General features: G+C 42.3%; 1 long non-coding RNA gene across 1 annotated transcript in view; it reads right to left on the bottom strand.

The window, feature by feature from the left end:
* Positions 1–954: 954 nt before the first annotated feature.
* The window catches only part of LOC110215113 (uncharacterized), a 24,785-nt gene continuing 17,575 nt past the window's right edge, over positions 955–8,164 (bottom strand). Inside the window, exons 2-3 of the long non-coding RNA XR_013485768.1 lie at positions 2,489–2,619; positions 955–1,514 (exon numbers count right to left, since the gene is read on the bottom strand). This is a non-coding gene — a long non-coding RNA (uncharacterized LOC110215113). The remainder of the gene's footprint in view (positions 1,515–2,488; positions 2,620–8,164) is intronic.

Below are 8,164 nucleotides of genomic sequence, written 5' to 3'. Positions count from 1 at the left end.
CCCGTTATGACTTGGTAGAGGGTCTACCGGAATTGCTAGAGCCCAGAAATTCATCACCACCTTGGTGATATCTCTCCAAGCTTATCTAGGATGGTCCTGAGAAGGACAAGGTCCATTCCAAGTCTTCATAGCTCCATGGAACTTACCCTTCAGCCCTTTGCTCTGCTGGTCAAGCCTTTAAGATTCCAGGCAACAACCTCCATGCCACCAAGTCGAAGCACCAGAGGATGACTTCAGCAGAGGAAGGACAATAACATTAAGCTCCCTTCATAGAAGATGCTGGCTTAAAACTCTAAGTCTACTTATTCAGTCCTCAAAATGATCCTGGGAAGTAGACAGTGCAAGTATTATTGCCCCTAATTTTTAAGGGAAGTCGGAAAGATCAAGAGCCTTACTCAGAGATTGTAGCTAGAAAGTAATACAGGTGGAACACAAACCAAATCTTCTGGTCCTGAGTTCAGTTTTCCAAATATGCTAAGAAGGGATCAAATGAGAATGATAGATATAGAATATGTAAGTATATATAAAATGTTTTGCAAAACCCTAAAGTAATTTATAAAGACATTATTTTTTAACAAACATCATTAAAATGACTATTATTAATGATGATAATAATTAATATTAATAATGATGGCAGTAATCATAAATATCATTGGAAGGAGGAGGTGAAATTCCTACCTGGGTTTTGTGAACCAACTTTAGAATTAACTCAAACGTCTTAAAAACTCAAACAAAATGATGGTTGCATCACAATTTAATAGATATTTTTAAATTGCTGAGGGAAATCCACAGGTTAAATGAGTGTTCATTCATCAGATGATCACTAGATATACTACTGTGGGCAAGAATCCCTTAGAAGAAATTGAGTAGCCCTCATAATCAATAAAAGGGTGAGGAAATGACCAAATGATATGATATCTGTTCAAATGCAAGACAAACCATTTGACACCATAGTAATACAAGTCTATGCTTTAATCACTGCTGCTGAAGGGACAAAAATTGATCAGTTCCATGAAGACCTACAACATTTTCTAGAAATAACATCCCCCAAAAAGATGGCATATGCATATGGGATTGGAATGCTGAAGTAGAAAAGCAAAAGAGAATTGGAATAACAAGCAAGTTTGGCCTTGGAATACAAAATGAAGCAGGGCAGAGATTAATAGAGTTTGGTCAAGATAACTCGCTGGTCATAACAAACATTCTTTTTCAACAACCCAAAAGTTGACTCTCCAGATGGACATCACCAGATGGTCAATATTGAAATCAGATCAATGATAGACTTTGTAGCCAAAGGTGGAGAAGCTCTATACAGTCAGTTAAAATGAGACCTGGAGCTGCCTGTGGCTCAAATCATGAGACATCTAGATAGTGTCAGGAAACCAACAAACATGAACTGTCCAAGTGAAGTCCAAGACTTCAAGTGATAGTGGCAGATAGCAGAGCCAGGCATGCTGTGGTCCGTGGGGTCATGAAGAGTGGGACATGACTGAACAGCACCACCCTGGATGCTCCTAAGGGAAATCCACAAATTAAATCAGTGTTTACTGTACCCCTAAGGACTTCTACCACTCATTGCTCTCCCAGGTCATCACCACCCCTCCAACATAACTTTTCTTCCTTCCCAATCTTGACCCTATAACCAATTCAATTGTACACCATCCTGTATGATCCAGTCCCTTGACCCCTTATCACCACTCATGGCCTTCTCTGGTTCGCCCCCACCATCTTGCCTTCTCTTCTCTTCCAGGTTCTAGAGGAAGTTATACAACCCTCTTAACTGATCCAACTGCGGAAATATTTTATCTAATGTCTCCTGGGCCATTACTGAAGCAAGGCAATATTGTTTTACTTTTCCCAAACTGACTGTTGTGCTCTCTGAAGAGACAATTACAAGCCTTTTCCTTTCTCATCACTCATGCAACTTCAGCTGTTGCCTCTTCCTTCTCCTTTATAGAGGAGTTCACATGTTACCAAGAAAATGGAGGCATCTACAATGAGCCTGTCTTCCTCTTCAATTTCACATCATCCCCATTCTTTGCTCTCTTGGTTCAGTCTCTGAGAAAGATGTTGCTATCTCCTTGCCATACCAACCCCCATGCTTGTACCCTTAACTCCTGCTTCCCAATCATTCCTTCTCACTCTCCAATTTTTAGTTGCTCCCTATCTACTATATCCTTTCCTGCTGCCTACAAACCCCCAGTCTACTTTATCCTTAAAAACGTTCACTTGACCCCACTATGCCCCTAAGCTATCTCTCCTCCCTTCCATAGTCTTTTTTTTTAAAAATTGGTTTAACAAATGGTACCTCATTATGTCCTCATAATATGGCACTTAATAAATGTTTGTTGAATGACTGACTTCACACACAGCCACCAACTTCCTGCAGGTGCTTATTATCCCTCACTGGTGTTTTTGAAGTAGCCTCCCAACCCCTGCCACAAGAATCTTTAATCGTTCCCAATTGCCTCTGTGAGAAAATAATCACCTTTCCGGTTTGGCATTTCTAGCCCTTCGCAGTCTGGCTCCAGCCTGCTTTTCCAGGTTTATTCTTCTACAAATAGTCTGCATTCTTGTCACACTCTCCTTCTCGCTATGTCTCACTTCTCCTCTTGGGGGCTGTTTTTTTATATGTACAAAATGAATAGGTTGTACTAGATTAATCAATTTATTAAGTGTCTACTGCATGCTGGGCACTATGCTAAGCACTGGGGATACAAAAAGAGGCAAAAGACAATCCCTGCCCTCAAGAAGCTTACAATAAAATCAGGAAGTCAACATGCAAACAAATACATACAGAGCAAGCTGTATACAGCAGCATAAACAGGAAATAGTTAACAGAGGGAAGGCACTGGAATTAAGAGGGGGTGGATAAAGCTTCCAATAAAGGAAGGTATTTTAGTAGGGACTTAAAAGGAAGCCAAGGAGGTCTGAGTTCTGGGCAAGGAGGATAGCCAGAGAAAATCCGGGACATAAGCTCTAAGGTTCCTTCAATAATAGTGTTAACATCATGATGGGTAGGATCTCAGGGTAGAAAAGATTTTATTATTAGAATATAGAAAATCCCTCCAAGGATTCCCTTTGGGTCCAGGCTATGTAATAAAGTGTATGTGCAATGTTATCCAGATTACATCCCCATCTGTCTTTAATATGGTACTCAAGGCCATACCGAAAGTCCCCAGAGGTCTTCACTGCTGCCAGTGAGGTACAAGGGCATCAGAGGAGGTTAGAAAGTAGCCTGGAGGTGGACATTAGTCTGCTCGGGTCAGGCCTCTGTGGCCACTCGCATTTCATAGAAGCTGCCCTGGGTATAGCGATGGAGTGGTTCAATGGAAATTCAATGTGACTCACAACATGAAAGCTACGAAATGATTTCTCCGAAGATAATCCATTTGTTGTCCTACCATCAGATTAGACATTTCTTTGTAAATCCTAGAGCACTTCACAAATACCAGCTGTTATCTTGGTCATCGTTATTACCATGGCTCTAATCAACTGACAAACATGAAGTACTTACTGTGTTCTAAGCACTGGGTACAGTGCTCATAGGGGAGGAGAGAACCAAGCTTAGCTAAGGTACCTGTCGCCAAGGTTACTGGCTGTACCCCCTGTCGGTATTCTTCTCCTCCCTACCTCCACCCCTTAGAATCCCTGCATCATTCCAGGGGTGACTTAAGTGCCCCCGACACCAGAACCAGCCCTTTGGTGGTGCCATCCCTGTCTCTACCCCGAATTACTGCTGTCTGTCTGCCTAGCTGTCTGTCTGTCTGCCTGCCTGTCTGTCTATATGTATGTTTCTGCTGTTGTTTGTTCCTTATTTCCAAAGAGAACCAATGCCATGATAGGTGACTTGTGCAGGAATTGCATTTGAGTGTGGCAGAGCTGCACAGAGTCTGTGGCTTCACTTTCTCTTCCAGAATCATCGAAGCCCAGGGGCAGGGCAAAAGTCAAGACAATGGGCAACGGACCAGGATATAGTGGATGACCTTGGCATCTTCCGTGTCTAACCAACCTCCAAGCATTCCATAGCGCCTACTTAAGCCACTCTCCCGTCAATTGGAACAAATTGCCCATTCCCCTGGGGGAAGTCTTCACGTGCTTGGGGTGGACTCCCCTTTAACTCACTGACAGGCTGGAGTGCTGTCAGTTACCTTCAACCTGGTTTGTCCTGTCTACTGAGACAGTTGACCAAAGTGTGGCTGCTGCACATGCTACAGCTTCTTGGTGCCACGGGTAAGAGTTGGGTGAATCAGGTGGACACCAAAGGTGGATGAACCACCCTGAAAAGGACTCAGCAAGCCCTAATGCCGGAGGTACTAGTCCTACTGAACAATCTATACACCCCTAGTATGTATCTGTGTATTGATGTTAGCTTAGTCGGGAAACAAGACATCAATGTATGGTTCTAAGATAGAACATTACAAGGTAAATTCATCTCCAGTGGCCCTGAACTGTTTTGCCACTAGACTCTGATGACTCTGGAGGAGAGAGTGAGGCTGATGACTTTGCACAGCTCTGCCTCACTTAAATCCAATTCACTTGCAAGTCAAGATTTAAAATGGTAAATACACTGGTAAGTTGCAAAGCAAAAAGATGGTACATTTGTCAGTCAGTCAAATAGACAATAGACCTTTATTAAGTACCTACTATGTGCTGGGCACTGTGCTAATAGTCTAATAGCAGAAGACAGAACACAAAAGGGAAGCTAAAAAGAGGACAGGCCAGTGGGGCTTGATTGGGAGGCTGGAGGGTAGAGTACCAAAGTCCTTCCAAATCTTCCTTTACAAAGGAAAGAAACTGGAATTTTTACTCACTCCACTCTTCATCTGCTGCTCTGCTTAGTTTCAAGTCTGAGGAACAGGATGCCCCGTGCTGAGTACTTCCCGGTCTCTCCTCCTCTCTTCTCCGCACCCCTTTCCTGTTTCCTTTTGTGTGTAGTCTCTCCCAATTAGATTGTAAGCTCCTGGAGGGTGGGGACGGTCTTTCTTTTTATTAATGGTATCCCCAATGCTTGCACAGTGCCTGGCACATAGTAGGTACTTAATAAATGTTTATTGGATTGGATGGGGAAGATACAACTGCCCTCCCCCAAGAGCATAGAGATGTCAGAAAAATCCCAGAGGAGTATGGCCAGGTAAGAAATGAGGAGATATCTGAGCTGAGCTCCTTCCTTAAATAGAGATAGGGAGTTCATGACTCATCCTCCAATCAGAGGGGCAGAGGGGAATGATGAGGTAGAGTAGTACCAAAGCTGACGAATATGAGGTTTTCCCAGTGATAAGGTTCCTGGGTCATGGTGGAGAAGTCAGAGAAGTCCCAAAGTCACATCAGGGTGAGGAATGAGGATTATAATATGTCAAACGAGATTTCAAAAAGCATCCACTTTTCCTAGAGGCCAGTGTGGTGACAAGATCTTAAGTAATATCCTAACAGCTCAAGAACTGGGCTGGACCAGTTATTAAGGTTAACAAGATAAGAGGCTGATAAGATCTGAATAAGCATATTAATAATGATGATGATGATGATGGCGACTGGCATTTATATAGTGCTTTATGGTTTGCAAAGAGGTTTACAAATATTACCTCATTTGATTCTCGTAATGATCCTAAGAGCTAGGTGTTATTATTATCTCTATTTTACATGTTAGGAAACTGAGGCAGACAGGGAGATAAAGTGACTTGCTTAGGGTCACACAGGTAGGAAGTGTCTGAGGCCAAATGGGAATTCAAATCTTTCTGATTCCAAATCAAAAGCTTATCTGCTATACTACCTATTCATGTTCAGTTGTTTTCACTTGTGACTGACTTTGCATGATCTCATTTGGGGTTTTCTTGGCAGAGATACCAGAGTGGGTTTCCATTTTCTTCTCCAGTTCATTTTATAGATGAGGAACCTAAGGCAAACAGGATTGAGTGACTTACCTAGAGTCACCCAGCTAAGAAGTGTTTGAGGCTAGATTTGAACTCAGGAAGATGAGTCTTCCTGATTTCTGGCCACCCACTCTATCCATCATGCTGCCTCACTGCCTCTAACTACAGTAGTTGCTTTGCAATGTCAATTTTTTTAGATGTCTCATCATTAATGACAAATAATAAACAGATGTTAAGAAGGGTGGGAGTAGATTTTGATACACACTGCTCTAAGCTCTCCCATTTTCTCTATCGCATGAAACGTGTGATGTTCAGCACTTTTCAGTCCAGCAAGGAATGGGACTGTACGTGCCAATTTCCAGAATTGGTTTCTGAAGGCAGAGCTCATGCCTGTACTATGTTCTTTCTGAGCATGTTCTAAAAAAATAAAAAGAGTAGCTTTTTTTCTCCATGTTTACAGAACCCCCAACAGGGCTGTGATCTCAACAGTGTGGTCCTTCCTTCGCTAGCTCACATCATGATTCATTGTCCTCCTGTCCACCCTGGGCAATTCTGGTCCCTCCCTGTCTTTCTATAAATTCTTCATTGAGAAGCCACTCAAAACTCCCCCACTTCTTGCATTCATGGTCGTGGGTACAACCCTTAGGCCGACCATCTTTTGTCATTAGAGGATGGGGGCCAACCTCCTGCTTGGTCATCTATGTCTAGAATGATGGTTTTTCTACCAATTTGTGAGCCAACTGTGGCACAGTGAATAGAGTTTTGGCCTTGGAGTTGGGGAGATGTGAATTCAAAATTAGCCTCAGGCTCTTATTAAGTGTGTGATCTGAAGCAAATCATTTCACTTCTCTCAGTCTCATTTCCTTCATCTGTAAAGTAGGGGTCATAACAGCACCTACCTCCCGGGGTGGTTGTGAAGATCAAATAACACATGAAAAACTCTTTGAAATCTTAAAGTACTATATAAATGTGAGCTTTTATTATGCATGGATACCATTGGGAATGTGTTATAGCCTATTGGCATCTGTTCCTTTTCCCTTCAGGCCACCTAAAATTGTAATTTTTCTGAGATCATGATCCACCATGAAAAGGCCATTCAATTCAATTCAACAATAATAAGTGGCTAGGTTCAAGGTACAGTTCTCTGACCTCAAGGAGCTTATCGTCTAATATGTAAGGGGCAGCTGGTAGCACAGTAGAAAGAACACTGGGCTTGGAGTCAGAAAGACCCGAGTTCAAATCTGGATTCAGACACTTCCTAGCTGTGTGGTGCTGGACAAGTCACTTAACCTCTATTTGCCTCAGTTTCCTCATCTGTAAAAGAAGGATAATAATAGCACCTATTTCCTGGGGATGTTGTGAAGATCAAACAATTATAAAGCGCCTGACACTTAGTGAGCACTATATAAATATTAGCTATAATTGTTATTACAGCACTGGGCTTAGAATCAGAAAGACTTGAGTTACTTCCTAGTTGTATGACCCTGGGCAAGTCATTCAATCTCTTTTTGCCTCAGGTTCCTTAACTGTCAAATAGCACCACCTCTAAGGGTCATTATGAGACTCAAGTGAGCTAATATTTTTAAAGCACTTAGCACATGCTGACACATAGTAGGTGCTTATATAAATGCTTATTCCCTTCCTTTATCTAACAATAGATCATATTTATATAACACTAAAGACTAGCAAAGTCCTTCATCTATTTTATCTGATTTGACAAACACAACATTTGTAATGTGATGTGTTAAATTGCAGCAACTCTGGGAGGCCGGGGGATACTATAATTAAAAGTTATATATAAAATATAAATATAATGTAAAGAAATAGAAAACGCTCAGAAGCAGAGAGATCAGGAGGGTCTGGTGGAGCAGATGGCAGCCACTCCATTCTTTAAAGGAAGACTGGGATCCTGGGAGGTAGAGGTGAAGGAGAACTAGGCTCTCTTTGTGGGAGATAGCCTATGCAAAGGGACAGAGGCAAGAGATGACATCGTACTCCCACAACATCTCTTGCATCCAATCCCTTCACTCTCTCAGCCACCACCTCAGTTCAGGCTCCCTCGGCCTCTCACATTGCAACTGCATCTGCCTCCTGGTTGGTTTTCCTGCCTCAAGTCTTGAGTCTCTACACAGCTGCCAGAATAATTTTGCTTAAGCTCAGATCTACACCAGTCACTCCCCTCCTCAATAAATCCCAGTAGCTCACTGTTGATTCTAGGATAAAATGTAAACTCCTATGTTTAGCTTTTAAAGCCCTTAATAGTCTGTCCCAAACCTTTTACTCCTCCTCCTCCC

This window comes from Phascolarctos cinereus, unplaced genomic scaffold (genome assembly GCF_003287225.1).
Source record: "Phascolarctos cinereus isolate Bilbo 61053 unplaced genomic scaffold, phaCin_HiC Scaffold_4;HRSCAF=312, whole genome shotgun sequence".
In the NCBI taxonomy this organism is placed as follows: domain Eukaryota; kingdom Metazoa; phylum Chordata; class Mammalia; order Diprotodontia; family Phascolarctidae; genus Phascolarctos; species Phascolarctos cinereus.
The sequence above is the reverse complement of the archived record's forward strand: the minus strand, read 5'-3'. Positions and strand labels throughout refer to the sequence as shown.